At 49.3% G+C, this 23,804-nt stretch overlaps 1 protein-coding gene across 4 annotated transcripts in view; it reads left to right on the top strand.

Annotated features, from left to right (window-relative positions):
- Positions 1 to 23,804, top strand: part of LOC126526313 (uncharacterized) — a 253,101-nt gene that overhangs the window by 155,273 nt on the left and 74,024 nt on the right. For all 4 annotated transcript variants that reach the window (XR_011896005.1, XR_011896004.1, XR_011896003.1 and 1 more), the window contains exon 8: positions 1,262 to 1,413. The gene's annotated coding sequence lies outside the window, so the exon portion shown is untranslated. The remainder of the gene's footprint in view (positions 1 to 1,261; positions 1,414 to 23,804) is intronic.

The following is a 23,804-nucleotide window of genomic DNA, read 5'->3' as shown; positions in this document are numbered from 1 at the left end:
ACCACGTGGCATACTATGTACCATGTGCGTAGGTAGCGGTACACTGTAGATAGCCTTGCGGCAGAAGTCTTGAGGCAGAAAATGAAGATTAAGATGATGTATACGATGGCATACCTGAATATCAAATCAAGCAAGTAGCTGACTGTTTGTCACCGCCATGTTTCAAAAGTAATGCTAATAAATGGTCATCATAATGCCACTTGCCATAGTGCCACCATAGTGCCACAGCATAGTGCCACTTGTTACGCGATCTGAGGTGTGGGACGCGTAGCGTCGATACGTGCAATACGTGCACACTTAGCATTGCATAAGTTGAGCTCTCTCTGTGCGCACGGCGCTTGTGAAGATCTGTAGGATGCCTCTACGCAACAAGTCTCTTGTTCTTAGTCTGGGTTTCCGGTTGTCAAACCACGTCCTCGCGTCGTCATTTAAGTAGTTATATGGCACAACTTCTCAGCGTTTCAGCTGTTGAATGTCTAGATTCTTTTAAAAGTCGCAAGCTAGGTTTCTACGCCGTCCGACGAGGACCCATGAAAAATAGGTGGATCTCTGGGCGATAACTGAGAAGCATGCTACATCCATCAGCATGGCGACTGGCTTGGCCTTGGTTTTCCTGGTCGTCCCAGGTGGAAGTCCGTTGTATTCTGCGGCTACCTCGGTAGTGTGGAGCGCAATGGCGTTGTCTTTGTGGTTAGGGCTTGTATCATGGCCTTTCAGGGACGTCTGGCCTGTTGGGTGAAGAAAAATTCGTCCTGGTCCAGGACTCGAACCCGGGATCACCGCCTTTCCGGGGCAGCCGCTCTACTATCTGAGCTAACCAGGCGGCTAGCAGATGGCAGGGCGAAGTCGAATTTGTCGACAACACGAAGCAAAGGCAAGAGTTTGACGTAGTAGTCCTGCGGAAACCCGCAAGGCCCTGGACCAGGACGAATTTTTCTTCAACCAAGAGGCTTTTCCTTCGAGGAACCCGTATGGGTTTCCTTTGTAGCAATTGCTACGAACTGGTGGATGTCTGATTTTCCCTTTATTCATTACTTCTCTCCACCTTGCGGGTTTCCGCAGCATGTTGTTATCAAGTTGTTAAACTACAAGTTGTTAACGTCTACAGCTTCAAATTTATTAGTCTTCCCCTCTTTTTTAGTAAATCTTTTCACGTTGACGGAAAGTAATTTACTTGTCATAATTAAGCACTGTCTTTGCTACAAGGGTGAAAGCAAGGCTTCTTATTCCAGAAATGACAAGTAAGTATGCTCTGTTTCAGATGCTGAGTTCCCCTCACCGAATTTGGATATACGCCCAAAGTTATTCAGAATACTACCGAGGAAGACCTGCGGGATGTTTTGCTTACAAAAAGGAGTTCTTAAGGAGAACACATTACAATTTTACATTTGATATCGTTACTGATATGAGAACGTGAGTACCTTTATTAATTAAGAGAGTTGTGGTCCAAGAGAGTATGAGAGTGCTCATCGGCGTCTCCAGCCATACCCTCCCTAGGACTCGTATACAAGACAAAGACGATAAAATAATTAAAGGGTATCGGCCTTTTTTCTCAGTCCGCGCACAACCCACGTCTTCATGTTAGAAGGCAGGGTCTTATAAACTGGTTCGACAGGGTTCTGCAAGGCTTATTTTGCGTGAAATACGGGTGAAGCGACTGTAGAACAAAAAAGGCACAATTCGTCTCGTGATGACTGTTGTCAGTAAAACAAATAGCATTCGAGTAATGTAGAGACAGACTGTACTGCTTAAGTCGTGTTTACTTAATACGTCTTGTGGTAATTCTGAGACTTTCCTGCTTCGGCTATATCTTTGGACAGCATCGCGACAATTGATGTAGAAAGTGACAGGATGGATAAGAAGGAGCGCGGTTTGCCTGTTTCCTGTCCATTCACTTCTTTCTTTCGTCGGCCGTCGCGCTGCTAGCTATAGATGCAACGTTAATAACATGCCAGGCCGTCTACCTTTGTGAAATACATTTCGACTACATGAGACATGCTCAGACATTGTCTCATTTCGGTGTGGGACTTGTTTGGGATCGTCATTCTTGACAATGGTGGCACGCTGATGGCTGCATGACGCCGATACAGCGGCAATGGAAAGACCAGGAAGGTATTATGTCATTCAGACGACAAAGGAAGTTTAACAACGATGGCAAGGCGACAATGACATGTCGACTTTCCAATTATGACAATGCTGTAATAGCGACACCATGATGACCACGACATGTAGGCAACGACATGACAGCGACTATTTGTCGACGATGGCGTGGCAACGACGGTATGACGACAACCGCCTGAATAAGCTGAAATGATCACGATGGCACGACTACGAAGGTATGGCGGCGAAGCTATAATAACGGATGCATGGTAGCGTCTGTCTCAGGATGACGCAATAACGAATGCACGAAAGTGGTTGCGTAGTCACTATTTATTGATCACATCATGATTGCCATAGATTCATGGACGAGGAACAGCGATGGCTCACGATCACACCATGACGAGAGTTGGATGTCGATGTTCCAATGACGAGATTGCAACGACAGCGACGGCAACCCGACGATGGTATGACAACGAATGCCTCACAGCACGGGGACAACAAGATGGGGACAGAGTGCATGATAATGGTGTGACAATGGCTGTGTCGTGAAACCTGCATGATGACGATGACATGACTATATTGACAGCGGATTCATAATAACGACTGTCTGAGAGTGACTACATGCAAAGGACGGCTTAATCACGATTGTATGACGGTAGTATCATTACTATACAATGACAAACAAAGATTGACATCGGTATAACGACGGAGGATATATGAAGACGGTTGAAAAACCCCAACGGAATGACGTTTGTTAACTGATGGCAATGATAAAACGACAGCATCAGGACAACGGATGACGACGAATGGGCGACGATGGCATGACCAAACTACGACGTTAAAGTGGGAATGACGGCGATGCAACTACCAAGACAATCGCGACCAATAATACATATACCTTGTAGCCCAAGCTATGAAACAATTTGGACTACTGTGCCGGAGCAAAAGGCGTGACGGTAACAGCATGACTAGAGCAAGATGCAGAAGCTCGAATGACGACGCTTGAACGGCCACCACGAATTCATTAGTGACCGACGAAACCGTTCACTAGCCTACAGTGACCAAAGCAGGCAACTTCAATCACTGGATTAGTGAAGCAAGAGGAGGAACAGAAGCAAGGAAAGGTAGGGAGGTCAACGGGACACACGTCCGGTTTGTTATCCTAGACGGGCTGCGAGGTTTAACTGATCACTAGGAAGGAATGAGAGGGAGGGAAGAAAGTGGTCTCGTGTGAACACGTGCGGTTTTTCATCAATAGACGCTCATAACCAGTCACTGATGACAGCCGTAGCAATGCCCGCGTCGCTTTCCAAGCCTGCGACGTGTGTAGTTATGGTCGAGGAATCTGTCCGAATGTGGTCGGCTGTCTAATTGTTTAACACACTCCAAAAACGAGCTTTCATTTCGATGACTAAAAATTTGAAAAACAAAGCACGTGCTCGATTGTCACAGACAGTTGTGCCGGAAATCGCATTAACGAACGAGTTGTCTTTCGTAAACGTCACCCCTAACCAGAAGTCGCAAAGTGACGTTGCACCACGGCTGGAGAACTGCGATGGAATCTGCAGCTACAATGTAGGATACAGCCGGTAGAGATTGCGGCTCGGGAAATTCGTGGTGTCCCAACAAGCTTCAGTCTTGATTTCAGCGTGTGAACTAAGACTCTTCGCGGCGTCTGTCCTTGATAAAGGCATAGGAACTCTCAGGGATTCTTGTGGGTTGACTGAGCGCATCATGAGCGAGGTCATTACCGACGACGCAACAGTACCACGGAAGCCATCGTCAGATGATGTGATGTTGGTTTAGGAGGTTTCTAGCCTCAAAACCAGTTTCTAACTTTTATAGCCTCAAAAACCAGTTGCTCACGTATCTTGCGTCGTAAGCCTGCCTGCAGACTCTGAAGCGCTGCCTTGATGTCGCACAAAAAGGCCTAGTTTCAAAGTTTTGTTAGTGTGATGTAATCACCAACAGCACGTAGGGCGGCAAGTTCTGCTGCCGTAGAGGTCATTAGGTGGGACACGTTGAGCTTCATTGTGACCCGTTAGGCTGGAATGATAACCGCGCGTGCTGTGCTGGTGGCTGAGACAGAGCCGTCGGTGTAAATGTGCGTTCTTTGTGCGTATGCCTCGTTGCGTAATGAAAATGCAAACTGTCGTAGGGCCCCAGTGCAATGACAAGTCTTCTTCGTTATTCCCGTAATTGTGAGGTGTACTTGTCGCTATCGTTAGCACCACAGGGAAAACAGTGGTCTTGATACTGCTGTAAATCTTCAGGGAAGGCAGCCGATGTGTCACAGGAAGTTTGGAAAATGTGGCTTGAGGTCCTTGCGCCGGCAAATGAGCAATATAGTGAGTGGTTAATAAAGGGAAGATCAGACATTGTAGCAATTGCTACGATTTGGTGGATGTCTGATTTTCTTTTTATTAATCACCTTTCTCCAACTTGCGGGTTTCTGCAGAACTATTACGGTAAAGTGACTGGTTATGCGACACAAATATCGAATGTGTGTTCTTGCGTTGTCAACTGCGATGTATGTTGCAATTAAATAGTCTCTAGCAATCATCATCACTGCATGAGTGGAAGCGCATGCTAGTAGTCCATTACATGTCCGAAGAGCCTAGCGTTTCCAACTTGCAAGGTTGCGAAAGTATGTTTTGCATGTGTTCACCAACACCACTAAGATGTACTGTAAAAAGTCCAGAAACAGTGCTCTGTACAGCCGCAGCCTGGACCGTGCATGCGTGCCCCAGGTTTTTCCGGACACGAGCTTCATTATATGAAGAATCGAAATTCGTCCCTGCTTGAGGTAGATGCAGTGGGGGTTCCATGAACGCTCTCTGTCAATAATCACGCCTGAGAAATGTTGAGACTTCTGGTATGTGATGGCCCGGCGTAAACGCGAGTAACGCGCATTTTTTGAAGGACACATTTAGGCCTTGTTTGTGGAAATACGAACAAGGTGTGGTGCTGGCAGGGGATTTCTTGCTCGCATTTGAATACGAGTAACCGGAAATGCCCAAAGACAGATATCGTCAGCCTACACTGACAGGTGAATTGTCTTAGGCAATATTTCAGCAAGGTCAACCATAGCTCATTAAAGAATAGGGCGGAATGTTCAGAGCAGTCGGATGTCATCGTATGTTGCAACAGTTGGCAGTGGGCACACCTATGGCCTGCATACAGAAGGCTTTTCTCGTCAAATAGTCCCAGATCAACTGAAAAATTTGGCCACCGATACCAGCAGCCGCCAATGGCTCGAGAATCAGTTCATGTGTGACAGCATCACACACCTCTTTCAAATCAAGAAAGCGCGCCATTAATGTGCGCTTGAGGCATTTTCGTTGTTGTATGCAGGTTGTGAGGTCAGCAACATTGTCTATTGACGACCTGCATCCCCGAAAGTTTGTCATCTTGTCAGGATGCACATTGTGGCGTTCAAAATGGCAATTTAGGGGCGTAAGGATAACCTTTTCTGTTATTTTTTTTATGCAGCACACCAGGGCAGTAGGGTGATATGATGTCAAGTCTAAAGAGGACTTTCCTAGTTTGAGTAGCGGTAGGAACCGACATATCTTCCATTGCTGAGGAAGAATACCATGACACCATGAGCTGCTGTAATAATTTAACAGCTCTCGCCTATCCGATTGACCAAGATGGGCTAGAGCAGCATATATGCCTTCGGGCCCTGGTGAAGAGGAACGTCGAGAAGCCGGGATAGATGCTTCAGCTTCTTTCACATTCATTGAAATTTCGACTTTTGGATCGCGGGACACAAGGGCGACACTCACATCTTAGGCGCCAGGAGCGACAAACAAGCCAGTGGTCGACGCACAAAAAATTACAGCGACGCTTCACTTCGTGAACGCGGATTACGCGCACACGTATCTATGCTATTCCCTTTTTGTACATTGCGTCGATAATATTGTTACGTAGGAAGACGCAGACGAAAAGCTATGTACAAATATATTTACAAGGAAAATACGCTGCGCTTGGCCAAGAGGCAACAGCCCGCGCTAGCTTCTAATCGTCGTCGTCGTCTTCACACTGCTGGCCTTTCGTGATCGCGCATATTGTGCCGTAGCACTACCCCCGGCTGCAAAAGCGCCGTCCCGGAGCGACTAAAGATCGGACTCGGAAGCAGTGTAGTAGGCCTTGAGCCTACTGACGTGTACGACATCACTAGATGCCACAGGAGAGGACGAGGTTGAGGCCACAGGAGCAATTTCGTAAGTCACAGGCGTCACCTGGCGCAGCACGCGGTAGGGCCCTGTGTATCGCGAAAGGAGCTTCTCTGAAAGTCCGACGTGACGAGAGGGCGACCACAGGAGCACGAGCGCACCAGGTGAAAACTGTACGTCACGATGGCGGGCGTTGTACTGACACTGCTGAGTGGTCTGTGAGGCCGTCAGTCGAGCACGGGCAAGCTGGCGTGCATGGTCAGCGAGGGCGATGGCGTCGCGCGCATACTCGCTTGTTGAGACCGCAGCAGGAGGAAGTGCCGTGTCTAGGGGCAAGGTAGGTTCGCGACCGTACAGTAGATAAAAGGGAGAAAATCCGGCGGTGTCGTGCCGGGAAGAATTGTACGCAAATGTTACGTAAGGAAGGGCAATGTCCCAGTCGTGGTGGTCCTTGGAAACGTACTTGGCCAGCATATCGGTAAGAGTACGGTTTAACCGCTCTGTCAGGCCATTGGTTTGAGGATGGTATGAAGTAGTCAGTTTGTGTTGAATGGAGCAGGAACGCACAATGTCAGCGATAACTTTCGAGAGGAAGTTTCGACCACGGTCAGTAAGCAGCTGTCGCGGGGCGCCATGAAGCAAGATAATGTCACGCAAGAGAAAGTCCGCGACGTCAGTGGCGCAGCTGGTAGGGAGAGCCCGAGTGATAGCGTATCGGGTGGCGTAATCAGTCGCGACGGCTACCCATTTGTTCCCAGAAGATGACGTGGGAAAGGGACCGAGCAGGTCTAATCCAACACGAAAGAACGGTTCCACAGGGACGGTGATCGGCTGGAGATGACCGGCAGGTAGCACCTGAGGTGTCTTCCGACGCTGGCAGGGATCACAGGCAGCAACATAGCGTCGAACGGAGCGAGCGAGACCAGGCCAATAGAAGCGGCGGCGGACGCGGTCGTACGTGCGGGTTACCCCAAGATGTCCTGAAGTGGGTGCGTCATGCATCTCAAAGAGCACAGTCTGTCGTAGCTGTTTTGGCACGACAAGAAGAAGGTCAGAGCCGTCAGGGAGGAAGTTCCTTCGATACAGAATGCCACCCTGGAGGACATATCGGCGAACGGATGCGTCGGTAGGTGTAGAGCGCAGACGCTCGATAAGTGCTCGCAGCGATAGGTCTCGGTACTGCTCATCGGCGATGTTACCGAAGGCAGAGACAGAGAAAATGCCGTTGGGGCTACTACTGTCGGCGTCGTCAGGCTCGTCGACCGGGTAGCGAGACAGGCAGTCAGCGTCCTTGTGTAGTCGGCCAGATTTATAGGTGACAGTATACGAATATTCTTGGAGGCGTAAGGCCCAGCGACCAAGTCTTCCTGTAGGATCTTTCAGTGAGCATAACCAGCAAAGCGCGTGATGGTCTGTGACAACGGAAAAGGATCGGCCATATAAGTATGGGCGGAATTTCGCAACCGCCCAAACTAGGGCCAGACACTCACGCTCAGTGATGGAATAGTTGCGCTCCGCGGGTGAGAGGAGCCTGCTGGCGTAAGCGATAACACGGTCGTGGCCACGCTGGCGTTGTGCCAGTACTGCTCCAATTCCGTGACCGCTGGCATCAGTACGGACTTCGGTAGGCGCAGAAGGATCGAAATGGGCCAAAACGGGAGGCGTTGTGAGAATGTCGATTAGATGAGAGAATGCAGAGGCCTCGTTATCGCCCCACTGGAAAGGAGCGTCTTTTTTCAAAAGGTCGGTTAGTGGTCGTGCTATGGCGGCGAAATTTCTCACGAAACGGCGGAAGTACGAACAAAGGCCGATGAAGCTGCGCACATCCTTGACACACTTCGGAACAGGGAAGTGCGTAACAGCATGGATCTGGCCTGGGTCCGGTTGCACTCCGTTCGCGTCAACGAGATGTCCAAGGACGGTAATCTGGCGACGGCCGAATTGGCACTTCGATGCGTTGAGTTGCAGACCGGCTCGCCGAAAAACGTCCAGAACTGCTGAGAGGCGCTCGAGGTGCGTAGCGAACGTTGGGGAGAATACGATAACGTCGTCCAAGTAGCACAGGCACGTGGACCACTTGAAACCGTGAAGAAGGGAGTCCATCATGCGTTCAAAAGTGGCAGGGGCGTTACATAGACCGAACGGCATCACTTTGAATTGATAAAGACCGTCGGGTGTGACAAAAGCAGTCTTCTCGCGGTCGAGATCGTCCACGGCAATCTGCCAGTAGCCGGAGCGAAGGTCAATAGAAGAGAAATAGCGAGCACCGTGGAGGCAGTCAAGGGCGTCATCAATCCGAGGTAGGGGATACACGTCCTTTTTGGTAACCCTGTTAAGGTGCCGATAATCCACGCAAAAGCGCCATGAGCCATCCTTCTTTTTGACCAGTACTACAGGTGACGCCCATGGACTATATGATGGTTCAATAATGTTCTTGGCAAGCATTTTGCGAACTTCTGCGTGAATAACTTGACGCTCAGCTGGTGACACTCGATACGGGCGGCGATGAATAGGAGGGGCATCGCCGGTATTAATTCGATGTTTGACAGCTGTAGTTTGGGCTAAAGGACGATCGTTAAAGTCAAAAATATCGCGGTAGGAAAACAGAACGCGGTAGAGTTCACGAGCGTGCTCGGAGGGCAAGTCGGGGGCAATCATTTTCCGTAAGTCAGCGATGGTACAATTTGCCGACTGCGATGGTAGAGGAGTATCGGATGAAGTGTCGTCTACTGCAATGGATGCTACTGAGTGATCCTCGAATGAACAAAGCTGGGCCAAAGACATCCCACGTGGCAGCACTTGTGTCGTCAAGCCAAAGTTGACCACTGGCAGGCAGACGCAATTCGCCGTAATAGATAAAACTGTATGGGGTACTGTGATCCCATGTGTAAGGAGGACGTCTTGCATAGGAGCCGCGATGTAGTGACCGTCGGGGACTGGTGGGGATGACACTAGGTCAACGTAGGTCAGTGCCGAAGGTGGCAAGCGAACGAAGTCGGCGGAACTGAGGCGACTGGGGTGTGGTTCAGCAGGATCCAGAACAGGCAGGTCAAGGCGGAGAGTACTGGCGGAACAATCGATGAGAGCAGAATGTGCGGAAAGGAAGTCTAAGCCGAGGATGATGTCGTGGGGACAGTGGGCGATGACTGTGAATAGCACGATTGTTGAGCGATCGGCGAAGGAGACGCGGGCGGTACACATACCAATTACGGGGGCTGTTCCGCCATCGGCGACACGGACAACAGGCGTCGTGGCGGGCGTGATAATTTTCTTGAGCCGGTTACGAAGGTCAGCGCTCATTACGGACAAATGCGCCCCAGTGTCTATGAGAGCAGACACAGAAACACCGTCGACTTGCACGTCAAGAAGGTTCAGATGAGTGGGCAAAGTCAGTAGAGGATTTGGCGGCGTAGGGAGCAATGCAGCGTCACCTCGAGGCGCTGCATCGTCTAGTTTTCCGGCTGGGAGCGGCGTCCGAAGGGAGTCGGCGAATAGGCGCGACGGGGCTGGGGAGAGCGAGATTGTCGTCGTTGGGGCGAAGGCGAACGAGAATAGGGGCGGTTCGTTGCAGGAGAATCAGTGGCGGCATTATCGGAGCGTGCGGCATAGGGACGAGAAGGGCCACCTGAGGGGCGAGAGTAGGCAGTATAAGTAGGCCGGCTCGGGGAACTCCAGCGACTACGACAGTGCCGAGAAATGTGCCCGATTCGATGGCAGTGGAAACAAATAGGCTTGTCGTCAGCAGTGCGCCATTCAGATGGGTTGCGGAAACGTGGTGGGTAAGAAGATGCGGGACGGGGCGAAATCGAAGAAGCCGGGCGGGTATTAGGGCGATGGGCCGAGCAGATGGTGTGAAGACCCATGTTTTCAAACTCCTGGCGGACAACTGCCTGGATCAGTGAGACCGTGACTGCAGATGTGTTGGTGGGACTGGAGTCGAAGGCAGCCGGATAGGCGGCCTCGATCTCACGCCGGACGATCCTGGTAACATCGGCAGTGTTGTTGGGACGAGGAGCGTCGGCACAGGAAGATGTCGCTGGGGTGTTGGGCAGACGGGCAAACTGCTGGTCAATACGTCGGCTTTTGGCGAGTTCCAGGCGGCGGCACTCTCTTATAACAGCATCCACCGTCGCTACGTTGTTGCAAACGAGCAAGTTGAAGGCGTCATCGGCAATGCCTTTGAGGATGTGGGAAACCTTGTCTGACTCAGTCATGTGGGTGTCAACTTTGCGGCACAGAGCCAAGACGTCCTGAATGTACGTGACATAGGGCTCTGTTGACGTCTGCACACGGCCGGAAAGCGCCTTCTGCGCGGCAAGTTGTTGACCGTAGGGGTTGCCGAACAAGTCTCGAAGCTGTGTCTTAAGTGAATCCCAACTGGTGAGCTCATCTTCGTGCGTGCGATACCAAACTCGAGGTGTGCCACCGAGGTAAAAGACTACGTTGGCGAGCATAATAGTAGGGTCCCACCGGTTATTGCGGCTGACGTGTTCATACAGGCTGATCCAGTCATCGACGTCTTCCCCATCTTGGCCCGAGAATGCGCCAGGATCACGGGGAGCGGGGAGAGTGATGTAGGTCGTCGAAGTGGCAGCAGGTGTCGGAGCCGGCGGAGTCGGGTTGTCGTCGCCGGGAGCCATGAAGGAAGGCTCGACGTACCGTCCACTGCGAAGCTCCGTGACGAGGTACAGGGAACGTCCACCTCCACCAGATATGTTACGTAGGAAGACGCAGACGAAAAGCTATTTACAAATATATTTACAAGGAAAATACGCTGCGCTTGGTCAAGAGGCAACAGCCCGCGCTAGCTTCTAATCGTCGTCGTCGTCTTCACACTGCTGGCCTTTCGTGATCGCGCATATTGTGCCGTAGCAATATTAAGAATACTTTGATTATGTATAAGTGTGGCGGTGTCATCAACGGCTATTTTTATTTTATATGTGTTATGTCTGTTTTTCGTTTTTGTAAATTGCAAAGTCCTATTAGGTAATATGGCAAGGCACTGTGACAAAAATGCGCAGCCTTTATTATTTCAAGCAATTTGATAATATACTTCTAATTTTGCCTTTCATCTTCTGGACTGTCCTGATCGAAGCAAGCACGTTCCTTTTGCCAGAATTTCGCAGCTCGTGCCCGCCGCTTAGCTATGACTTCGAGGGAGGTCGACTCGCGCTCGGCCTGCCGCCGCTTACGTCGCTGCTCTTTGCTTTTCGCTCGAGCTCGGCCTCTAGATCACGAGACGAACCCAGCACGTCCATAGCGCACACAGAACCTATAGCAACTGTCACAGCAAGTCTACCCAAGGCGCCTCCGCCTACCGTCCTCTGCGATGCTTTGCCTCGTTTCCCCGTCCCAACTTCGCTCAACGCCCCCAAGTTTACATGGCGTTGCTTTCCCGTGGCTCAGCGCGCTCTTGCCTACTTTCCACAGGCGCGTGATTTGTTTTTCTATTATGAGGCCGCCTTCCTCCTCCGTCACTGCCCTCACCGCAACACAGATCATCTCGCCGATTTGAGAAACGGGGCATGTACGCTTGCGCGCAAAAAAATCACAGAGTAACGGTATGCGTGAATGCGAAATTTTAGCGCAGCTCTATACGTGTTTTCATTTCGTGAGATATTGGCAGGCGCGGAAAATCTGTGTTGCGCGCCAAATTGAAAACGAGCGAAGCGTGGCTTGACTGCCTTGCTAATCGGGAGAACGCGAGACGCAGAGCGCGGGTGACGCGTGGCCGCTGTTCAGAGCAGCCGCCACAGACAGATCTCCGCTGATGCAGCGCTTTGCTTTCACGCGCTCGCCGTAGGCCTTACCGATGACATCGTCAGTGAAGAGACGACGCGCGCTATTCTGGCACTATTTTGGAGCGATCATGGCCGCAGAAAGCGTAATAAACACTAGTGTTAAAACGCGTGCGGCACACCGCCGACGGTAAGCCGCCGCTGCGCCATAGCACCCACACCAACTGGTGGCGAGCCACTCCGGCAGTTATGTGACAGCACGAAAATCTAGCCTCCTGCCTGTAGGTGCGAGATGTCGCGTGCTTTTTCCTTCGTCTGCTGACATGTCGGTGCAGTGTTTACGTACTCCGTCTTTCGTTCTTAACACGAGTCACGTCTTACGAAGACGGCGGAGTCGTTGCCGCTCATCATAATAATGTTGGCGTGCTCTATTCTGTTGCGGCGTGGCCGTCTTCCTAAGTCAAAAATAATCAGGCACTGGGTGTCGCCTTCGCGCCCTTGAATTCAAGGCCCGCCTGATCCTGTAGAATTCGTTATGGTGCAGTGTCTCTGAAAACCTTTCGGTCAAGATGTTTCCTATTAGACTCGTCACTGTAAAAAAGCCTCAAGCCATGACAATCGAAACAAGCGCCGAACGAGGTCGAAGGAAGCAAACCAAACAAGTTCAAACTAGAGCTGACGACAGCAGACGATAGCACGAACTCAGTGGTCCGGCTGTGGCCAGATACGTGTACAGAATGTGTGGTGGGTAGGTCCACACGACACGAATTTCCCGTGCGCAAGTCACAGAATTAGCTGCGTTCAATTGCCACCACCATTCACTCCTGGCGCCTTTCTTCTAACGCTCCGCGTTCGCTCTTTCATCCTTCGCTGTTGTGCTCGCTCGCTTGTCTGCATCTAGGCTGACTCTGAAGCTCACGGCAGCAACGGGCGCCTAAGAGCTGGGCTCTAAATCTGAAACTGGCTTTTAAAAAGTTAATATATGAAATTACTTTAGTTGCTGTTAGACGTCACACTATTTATGTGCTTTATGTGTACTGAATGTCTACTTAAAAAGCAAAGAAAGACTCTGAAACAGTATGTCAGTTTCACCTTAGGGGCATAGGAGGGCCGCAGAATCAACTGTGAGATTTTCTCTTTAAGTAGCGTATGGTTGCATTCAAGTCTAATATACAGTATGCACCAGGTAACAATGATATTACGGTTAATTTAGGGATCCGTAGTAGTGAGGCTGGAAGAAATTTTTGGTGCATCGTGCAGTCAGAAAAAAGCTAAAGAGAATAATACATCTCATAAGGTAAGCCGCTACTATAAATACTAAATAAACTGGGCCTTTCTCTGGAACGGTGCAGCACTAATAGCAAGGATTAGCGTTTCGTTAGCACTCTTTGGACGGTTTTCTATGTGCGGCTCTGCCTAACGAAGAAGAGACATATGCGGGTGCGCCTCAATTGCTGGTTCCCGTAAAGCTTTTAACAGACCGAGTAGCGCCTGTAATGCCTTCACACTGGCGCCACAAGGCTGCCCCTAAAAATGGCGCCCAGTAAAATTGTATCCCTTTCAGATTTGCGCACACATTGTTTTGCACTCTTAATGTTCAATAGTCCGAGAAAATTATTGTATAAGCGATATACTGTCAAAGTTCGATTTCATGGGATTTGTTTGCGGGCTGCCACTCTTAATATTCCGAGGAACAATTCAGTGAACAACGTAAGACGTGGTTTGAGCAGCTTTGGCAGTAGAATAGCATAGCCTCTACTTTGCATATATGGCATACATAAACATAGCATGCATACACCTAATTATGTAAGGAATATAACGACAATGCTGGTGGCGACGACAAGGGAGGAAATTCACTTGTTGTGTCGCAGTTAAACAGCAGGCTTCCTATAACGGATTCTAGAGCCACGCTTGGTCTTGAAGGCAACACAGGTGAGTTAGCATCGTTAATGGTAACGTTCTGAAAAAGAAGGCAGGAAGGAAACGCAGAAAGGTTAACTTGACTAGATCCAGTTAGCTGACCAGACGTGGGGAGTAAGACGGGGGAATGAAAGAAAAAGTAAGAGAACATACGGATCTAGAGAATACTTTCAAATGCACTAAACCAGGTGCAACGTCTCTAAAGTCTGGAACTTGGGTCTCCGACGTTCGGGTACTGTAGAAGAGTGCGAGTGCCTTTCTGGGCTGATGAGCGTTGAGGCCAGGATCCCAATACGTTCGCTTGTCTAAATGACTGACCCCCACTCAATTCCGGGAACACTGCATAGTCCGGCGTCGTCAATATACGCACGCTGTTGAAACTCTTAAGAAAGAAAACGAGGACGAAACATGGGGCGAGGCATCTTGGAGCAGGCCAGGCACCGACATGGCCGGATGCTTAGTGTCAATAAATGTTGTTAATCACGTTAGGCGTGGAGTCCTTTCAAGATTCCCTTGAAGTAGCGCCGAAACACGCTGGTACATAGAACCCTGGCGATTTTACAAGGTCATCGTCGCCGATCTCAACGGCCTACCAACGCTGATCAAGTAAACAGACTTTCGGCTGGATCCATAGCAGACATCACTGTATGGAGCGACTGATGCACAAGCGCAAGTCTGAACGTGCGCAACTCGCACGGCTTATTGAAGAAACCACGCCGGGTTAGCCTGCGCTGAGACTACCTAAACAGACCTCTGCCCACCGACCTGAAGTATACAGCCTCTGTCATACTACCGCTGTTCATGGGCACCGAAGCGGAGGCTGAACATGGGCGCGTAGTAGGATACACGGATCCAGCTGCTGCCACATCTGCTAAACTCAACCGTCGCTTTCGAAGCCTTCTCAACCAAGCTCCGTGAACCACACCGACAACATCGACACTAGGATAACGTATTTAGCAGTCCGCCGTCCACCTACCGAAGATCGAGCTATTTAAGTTTGACGGTCGACCGACCGATTGGACGCCGTTCTGGAACAATTTTATCAGCTGTCAACGTCGGCAACGCTCACGACAAGCTCATTTATTTGGTATCGGCGGTAACCAGTGACGCAGCAAACGCCATCGGTGTACCACCAACAACAGCGAGGTGCTACAATGATGCTCGCGAAATACTGCTGAAAATTTTCCCTAAGCAAGAAATAATAATGCAGAACCACAATAATCACTTGATGGATCTACAGCTTGCCACACGATTCACCGACCTCTGCACTGAACGAACTGAACGACATAGTACAGTCTCATATTCGCGGCATCAAGACGCTCAGAGTGTCGAAAGACGGATACTGTTGTATTCTGTATCTGATCTTCTTAGGCTGCCTTCGACACGACCTGACGCTTGAATACCACAACAGAAACATGCGCCTGGGATAGAAGCAAGTCAAGACAGCGTTCAATTCGGATGGAACAATGAACAACGAAAGCCAATTCTTCTCTCAATGCTTAAATTCATTGCTACGGAAGTCGAGTACCGGGAGTAGTCTCCCGGGACTCACACAATGTCACACAACCACGCTGCAGCAGAAGCTTTGACATTAACTACTAACTCGCCTAGCGACGGCAAATCATGCTTTTTCTCAAAATCACCGGTCCACGCGAGATAACTCTGCAGCTTCAATATCTCCGTAGAGATAACGAAGTACCTATTGAAAGCAGAAGGATGATGCTTCCGCTGCACCCTAGAGCACCAAATGTAGAAGAATTCTCGGCGAAGAGTTGGCAGTGGAGCCTACAATACAATATATGCACAGACGATGTGCAACCCTAAGCTCCACCAGAACACCATTTTGAAGGCATTGCAAGTGCAATACAACCTAAAGCCACAGGAACTGCACCTTAAAACTATCGTATTCCCTAGCAGGCTAGTGTGGTATGGGCCGCAGGAACGAGACATCGTATACCTGCGCGGATCGTTTTCAACGGAGGCTGCCAACGCGTTTTCGTCACCCAGGAATTGGCGAAAAAAACAACTGAATGTCGCCTTGGCGTCAACCTGGATGCGCTCCTACTCAATGTGGCCTCAGTTCACACTTCAGAATGTGTAATCGCCTACGCACTCGATACGGCACAGACATGCAACCAGCACCTACCTCTTACACGTGCAAACGTCATGCAATAGATGACTCCCAGAGGATATCAATTAACGGACGTAAGGGACACGAAAGCGGCAGGCTCCGTCAATATTGTTACAGGCAGTCACCACTTTCCAACTGTCCTACGTCCTTCCTAAACGGTAACGTGCAGAAAATGGAACAAAGGCTGAGAGCCATCGTAATGAAGCTCAGATGGACACTAAATGAAGAAGATGCATGCGGTTCTATCATTGCTATCATTATGTGTCATTGTTGCAAAATGCAGTGCCTAATGCAGTAGTAACTGAAGTCAGCCACGTGTCTCACGTTCTAAAAAGTTACTGGAACCTCCAGACAGTTGGCATAAAGAAAATATAAGCGACCAGCGAGCACAAGGCCTTTAAGTACTCCAGGTAGACAGCCACCGTAGAAGACAATCGTAATGTGGTATTGTTACCACGGAAACCCATAATTCTTTCAGACGACCACAGAAAAAAAAAACCGCACACATACATCTGCATCAGCTAATCCGAAAGCTTCGCCACAAACCGCAGTTTCTATGTGACTATGGCAGTACCGTTTGAAAGTGTGTCAACGATGGTGTGGCAGAGCCTATCACTGGCGGTAACACATGAGATTCTACCGGCGTTATACACTACGTGCCGCACTATGCACTCATCGGCGACGATTGTACAAAACTTCGACTGCTTTTCGACACATCGCCTCACAACAAGGGCGAGGTTTCCCTTCACAAGAGTTTGTTTTCTGGCCTGAACCAATGACCTCGTCGGTCTTCTACCGTTTAGGAAGTGTCGCATCGCTTTTATCGCCGATTTGAAGAAGGCATTCTTACAGATACGCGCCGACCAAAACAATCGAAGTGCCTTGCAATGCTCGTGGCTGGAGAACTTACCGACTTAGGGACAGTCCTTATCGAGGATTTGCATATCGTGCATGACTAAAGTGACGTTTGGACCCACATGCAGTCCCAATTTCTTAGTGCGACTATTTAGCATCGTCTCGAGAAGATGGCTCCGAGCTACCCGCACAAGGTGAAGCAGCTCAAGGACTTGATTTTGACTGGCACCGAAACAGTGAGGAAGCGCCTAAGTTTGCGTCTTGAAGCTAATGATATGTTCGGAGTAGCTTCCATGAAACTCCACAAATGGGCATCTAAGTACCAATGATGCTCGGCGCTAATACAATGCACCAACCTGGATTACATTTTTGACAAATCACTGGAGTATTTAACGTGCTTTGACTAGTGCGGCACCCAGATGCCGACACGTTTTTATTCACCCCGGGAAACGTCACTGAATTCGTCCATCAAAGGACGAACTCTAAAGGATTCATTCTTAAAACGACATCATGCTTCTAGGTCCACTGGGATTTTTTACACCAGTAGGCGATTCGCATGAAGATATTCTTCCAAAAGCTCTTGAAAAGCCACATCAATTGAGAACAGTGACGAGAACAAATTTCTACTGAATGATGCAAATGATGTCAGCAACTTAAACATTGACAGGTAGAAATTCCTCGTTTTTATTACAAACCCATCATTCGACAGCACATGAGACGCACCCTTCACTTCTTCGCTCACGCAAGCAGAACAGCTTATGGTGCAATCTGCTACACCGCAACTACCGACACCGAGAGAGTGACGCACTGCAGCCTCGTCTCGTCTCCAGTCTCGTCTCCTTATCTCTCGTGACTTACATCCCGAGAGAATTAGCGGAAGATAAAGAGACGATAGATTTCTGGACTGACTCGATTATTGCATTGTCTTGGCTGAGCGAAGATCCAAGTATGTAGAAAGGGTTCGTTCGGAGTCGAGAGGCAGAAATTCAAAGCAACACCGGCCTTCATTCGTATAGGCATTGCCCCGAAAATGAAAAACCCTGCCGACGTGCATATACGACGAATTTCTGCTACTCAGATGTACGACAGAGAACTGTGGTGGTCAGGACCCTTGTAGATACAGCAGAATAAAGCTGTGGCCACGAGAGAGCGCTCTTACCACTGACAGTTTTGAAAGAGACGCTGAAGATTGTTCAGTTCGAGTACTTCAAGTCAGTGCTGCACCGTCGCAACAAATTCTGTGCATACAAAACTACCACTTCATAACACGCCTAAACCATGTGACAGCCTGGATTAGATGGTAAATCCATAGGATAAGGTGTCAAAGTATTATTCCTGAGTTTTCTCAACAGGAAAGGTGCTAGCCAGCGAACCTCAAAGAATAAAGAGAGTACAGAGAACGACTTTCGTCAAAGAAATCGAATATGTTTGCACAGATTCGCCACTTCGAGATGTCATTTGTTTTGCTGATTCCGATGGTGCTCGCGTCTCACGTCGTCTCTGAATTAGCAAGTTGCCTTATGAGACCAAGCATTCCACTGTACTTCCGAAGGACAACTTGTACTGCAAGATGCTTGTTCTACAGGGTAATCATCAACTTCTTGATGATGGAGTCCGTGACATATAAGTACAACTCAGACAGAGATATTGGATTTTGCAAGGCCGCCAATTGGTGAAGGACGTCATCAGAGGATCAGTTACAACGCAGGACATGCATCGAAATTGAAGCGCCTTTGCGAGTGGTGTGAGTCACCGCGTCATAACCCCTTGAAGTGGATCGACTGGGCTTCACCGGGCCACTGTGAGCGAATCAATGAAACAGCTTTGAAAGGGTCTACGTCGTTTGTTCACACCGCCGTAACTAGAGCAGTACATCTTGAGTTGTTACAGGACATGACAACCACTTATTCGTTGAATTCATTCCGTGAATTTGTGTAATGACGAAGGCTACCCGCACAGTGCATTTTTACAATGCGTTGACCCTCAAGAACAGCAAGCAAGAGCAAGCAACAAGCAACGAGCAAACAACAACAAGCAAGAACAGCAAGCAAGCAAACAGTGGAGACCGATGCCACACGAACAAATCCTCGACTACATTTCAAGTGAGCACATCAAATGGAAGTTCATCGTTGACCGTGCTTCAAATTTGGGTGAAGCACGGTCAAGCGGCTGATCAGATCGGTGAAGCAAATGTGTCAGCACACTAGAACTTCAAACAATACTGACAGATGTAGAGGCCGTTGTCAACTCTACGCCGATAACCTGCTTCTAAACGGCTGCAGGAATCCGGAGTCCCTCATTCTGGTACGTTTTCTTGTTGCGAAACGCCTGACGCCTTTGTCGAATCTAGGAATGTTGAGTTTTGCAACAAACTGATCTCAGCTGCTTGCATTGTGGAGGAAATGAGCAGCAGTTCGACTTATCTTTTGCTAACGTTGGTCTAATGATTACCTGTCTGAAATAAGGGCCTCCTACAACACCAAATGGGGCACTTTACACAGGATCAAAATCAGTCACCTTGTTCTCCTACACGACACTTGCAAGTGCCAACAAGGATGGAAGATGGGACTCGTTCAAGAATTGTTTGTATGACTACTCGATAAAAAAGATCATGCCTATGCGAAAACAAGCGCAGGAGCTAACATCAAGAGAGCGGTGCAACAGCTGTACCCGCTGGAGCTCGCACTAACCTAATTTAGCATGCGGGTACGTTGTTGAAACTTTCAGGAGAAGGACGACGGAAGACATGAGCCACGCGACGCATCTTGCCACCGACTGCGCCGGACGCTGGTCAATTTCATTGAACGTTGTTCATCACGCAACGCATTAAGTTCTTTCATACGCAGGGCATCGACGCGTGTCAGTACTGTAACGTTGATGAGCAAGGAATGCAGCTGAAATGCAATTATTTCGTGTTTAATTGTAATGTGGTAGGACGAATAATTCTAAAACGCTAACGTCTCACACAATCGAGGTCTCGCCGGCAGTACATCAACGCTGATAGAGCGCCCAGCGGCAGACACAAGAGCGTTTCCTTTGTAATCTTTTTTACCACAATGGCCCTTGGGAGAGAAAATGAGCCATCCTGGCAACTTACAGCGTAGGTAGGATCAGGTGGTCATAGTGCAGCAGAAGCCGACTGATATGAACAGTTTCACATCCGCGATGTCTAAGGTCGGGTGGTAGCGTCACAGGTACGACAACGTAGTTGACATCGGAGGTACTAATTATGACGCGGTAGAGGCCCTAATAGCATGCGAGAAGTTCGGTTTAAGGCCAGGGCTGTGAGGTTGGAACCCCACCGAAACAAGGGAACCAGTCGAAAAACGTGGTGTAGGCACGCTCCTTACGCTGTTCGTCTGGGTTCCTTACGATGCTCGTCTGGCATATCAGCGATACTAAGGGGTGATATGGCTGCGAAGGGCGTAGACAGTGAAGGCACATCAGAAGGTATCGGTAATCGGGAAAGCGCATCGGTGACAGAGTGCTTTCTTCGCGATCGGTAGACAACGTGGATGTGATATTCTTGTAAGCGAAGTGCCCATTAGCTTAGGCGAGCTGACGGATCTATAATGAAGACAGCCAGCAAAGGGCTTGGTGGTCGGTGACAATATCAAAAGGGTTACCATATGAATACAAACGAAATTTGACGAGTGCCCAAATAATGCCCAAGTACTCATTTTATTTTACAGAGTAGTTGGCTTCCGACTTCTTTAAAGTACGGCGTACTCGTCGTAGCCGTCTATGCTTTCTGCCAGGACTGCGTCAAGTCAGACGCCGCTGGCATCCGTCTGTAGTTCTGTAGGCGCTTCGGGATCGTAGTGTCGAAGAATCGGTGGCGAAGTACGCGGCGTAGTTGCTTGAAGGCTTCGTCACACGAAGGTGACCACATGAAGAAGCCGTTGCTAGTGGTAAGTAAATTGCTGAGGGGTGTGATGATAGCTGCAAAATTGCGCACAAAACGTCGAAAATAAGAGCAGCGCCCCATTGAACTACGCAGTGCCTTAAGAGTAGCAGGCATCTGCAATCGTGCGAAGCTTGGCTTGGTCAGGAACACACCGTCCTTCGGTACAACATGCCCCAACATTGTTGACTTGTGGGCAACAAAACGGCACTTTTTGATGTTGAGTTGGATGGCGGCAGAAATGAAGCAGGTCAGTATCTCATGGAAGTGAACGAGGCTCATCGGGAAATCTAGCGAAAGCAGGACGATGTCATCAACGAAGTCATACATATTCTCCACTTGTAGTTACCAATGTTGGTGTCCGGGGCTCGTTGCATAGACCAAATGGCATTACGGTAAATTCGTACGAGCCGCCGGGCGTAACGAAAGCTGTCTTCTCACAGTCATTTCCGGCGATCAGCACTTGCCAATAGCCGGAGCAAAGATCCAAAGACGCCTTGTAAGGAGTCGAAGGCGTCATCGATCCGAGGAAGCGCATATATACCTTTATGAGTGATCTTATTGAGTCCGCGGCGATCCACTACTACAGGAGACGCCGAAGAACTCCAGGAAGGATGCTACGGGACAGCATCGTTTACTTGCTCGTTAATTATTTGTCGGCTGTCGACACCTGGTGTGGTCGCTGGCGTAATGGAGGATGGGAACGACTGCGGACGCTGTGAGGGACGGTCGCTGCACGCCCAGGGATGGTTGGTCGCGACCAAAAGACGAGCGAAAAATCTGAAGAAGCGCGAGGACTCGATAGTGATACGGAGGTGGTAGATCGGCGTCCAATACATATCCAAGGACGTCCTACGACAACGGCATTGATGATGATAATGGCGATATGCACAGCACCGGAGAATTGAGGGCGTCGAGCTGATAACAAGTTGTGTCATTGGAAGTATCGAGATTGTGAAGCAGGTCAAGGAATTGAACATGATCTAGGGATCTTCCGCTCAGTAAGATCATAACGTATTGAGACGGATTACACACAAGCATAGCGGATGATCCAGATAAAGTGTTGCGGACAGCAAACGGGAGAGGTAGAGCTTTGCGACGCAGAAAAATGAGTGATGGTGTAAAAATCTTTGAACGTCTCGCCCAATAGAGCAAGAGACGTGCACAAAACCGACATTCCGGGTGTTTTGTCAGTATGTGATACAACCGTGAGCTTGGCGGTTTTGATTCCTGGAGGGTCAGGCAACGGGGAATCAGCAAGCAGAAAAGTGTGACTTCGGCCCAGGCACAGTCGATGGTGGCACCATGGTGATACAAGCAGTCCCAAGCGCCCAAGCCAAGCATCTGGCAGATTCTGTTACCCGATGCCTATGCTAACTTCTGTCGCGGAGGACTTAAGCAGGAAGTGCAAAAACGCGTCGAATGCAAGCAGTACCAATGCTAGAGCAAAGAAAGTTGCTGTGGTACCATACATTCATTCTATTTCACATAATCTCAGAATAATAGCGGCGAAATCAGGAGTAGACGTGGTTTTCTCTACCCCTGAGCGTCTACGGAAGCTATGCAAACAGGTTAACACAGAGAATAACAAAAGGCACTCATGTTCTACCCAACATCGCAAACAATTTGTAACCTGTACTCATAACGTTGTCTATGCCATCCCACTTTCATGTGGAAGAACGTATATTGGTCCAACCGGCAGATGCATCAACGAGAGATTAAAAGAGCATCAATATAACTTCATTAAGGTAATCTCGGGTCATTTGGGTATTCACTGCCGAGATTGTTCCTGCAAGCCCATGTTTGAAAGCACTTCCATTCTGTATAAAGCTCATAGCAGGATGACGAGGGAGATTGTAGAGGCCTACGAGATAGCAAAATTAGAGCAGAAGTGCGTAAGCAAGCCTTCGGTGACACTATCGGAAAAGGAGATACGATTCCTTGGTTTATCTTCGTTACCATTGTAGTACATGTTTTTTTCCCTTGCCTCGCACACGTGTTCGGTTCAACGAAATGCACCACTCAATGTCCTTTTTTGTTGCTACGTTTGTTTCCGCTCGCACGGTATATATTTATCGATGCGTACGAAAATAAAATCTATAGTTGAAAGTGAAGCGCTGTGTCTGTGTATCTGTTTCTTTCTTCGTCCTCGTCCAGTCGCGCTTATACACACTACCATGGATTCTAACCAACTATCCCGCCAACGTGTTTTAACCCAGGCGAGAATGATGTCTTGCGAACATGAAGGGAGCAAGAAAAATTCAACAACACAGACAATGCCGTCAATGAGTACCCTTGTGTTACATTGAGCAAGCACTGCTTTATTGCATTTAGCAAGCAGTGCGTAGAAGCATACCAGACAACAGCATTGTGCAGGTTACCACAAAGCGTTTCGCCTTGGCAGAAAGTGTAGCCCAAGTATCAATAAGCGCAGTTACGGCGGTTCCTTCGAACAAATCGTCTAACAAATTGTGCGAGGACTGTGCAGGCCTTATTGAAGTCGCGAAGTTTGCAGTTCCTGCCTGCGGAAATACAGCAGCTAGTTTCCCTCGCTAGGTGACTGGCGATGGCGTAAGGGCAAAAGCGAGCGATGACGCGGTGGGTGCCGAAACGGCGTCGAGGAGACGGCGAAAACTCTGGGTTGGTATGCATGGGATGCCTGGTAACCTCTGGGGAATAACCATATTCAGGTGTTGCGACAGCAGGTTTGGCAGGTTGCATGCGACTGTGGCAGAAGCGCGCCAAATTGCTGGCGAAAGCTTTAGCGGCACAACAGGCCGGTTGTCGCGTGTGCGCCAATAATTTTGAACTGCGCTTCGAGGCGGAATTGGAGGTGACATGGGAGGTGGCAGAACTTGAGGGCGCATCGACAGAAGAAGCGTGAATGACAGCAGCGTACGTCGTGCAGTGACTGCGGCATAAGTGAGAGGTACAACCACGGCAAAACAGGGCTAAGCCCCAGGTAGCCACTCAGCAAG

This window comes from Dermacentor andersoni, chromosome 8 (assembly GCF_023375885.2).
Source record: "Dermacentor andersoni chromosome 8, qqDerAnde1_hic_scaffold, whole genome shotgun sequence".
Taxonomy (NCBI): domain Eukaryota; kingdom Metazoa; phylum Arthropoda; class Arachnida; order Ixodida; family Ixodidae; genus Dermacentor; species Dermacentor andersoni.
The sequence above is the reverse complement of the archived record's forward strand: the minus strand, read 5'-3'. Positions and strand labels throughout refer to the sequence as shown.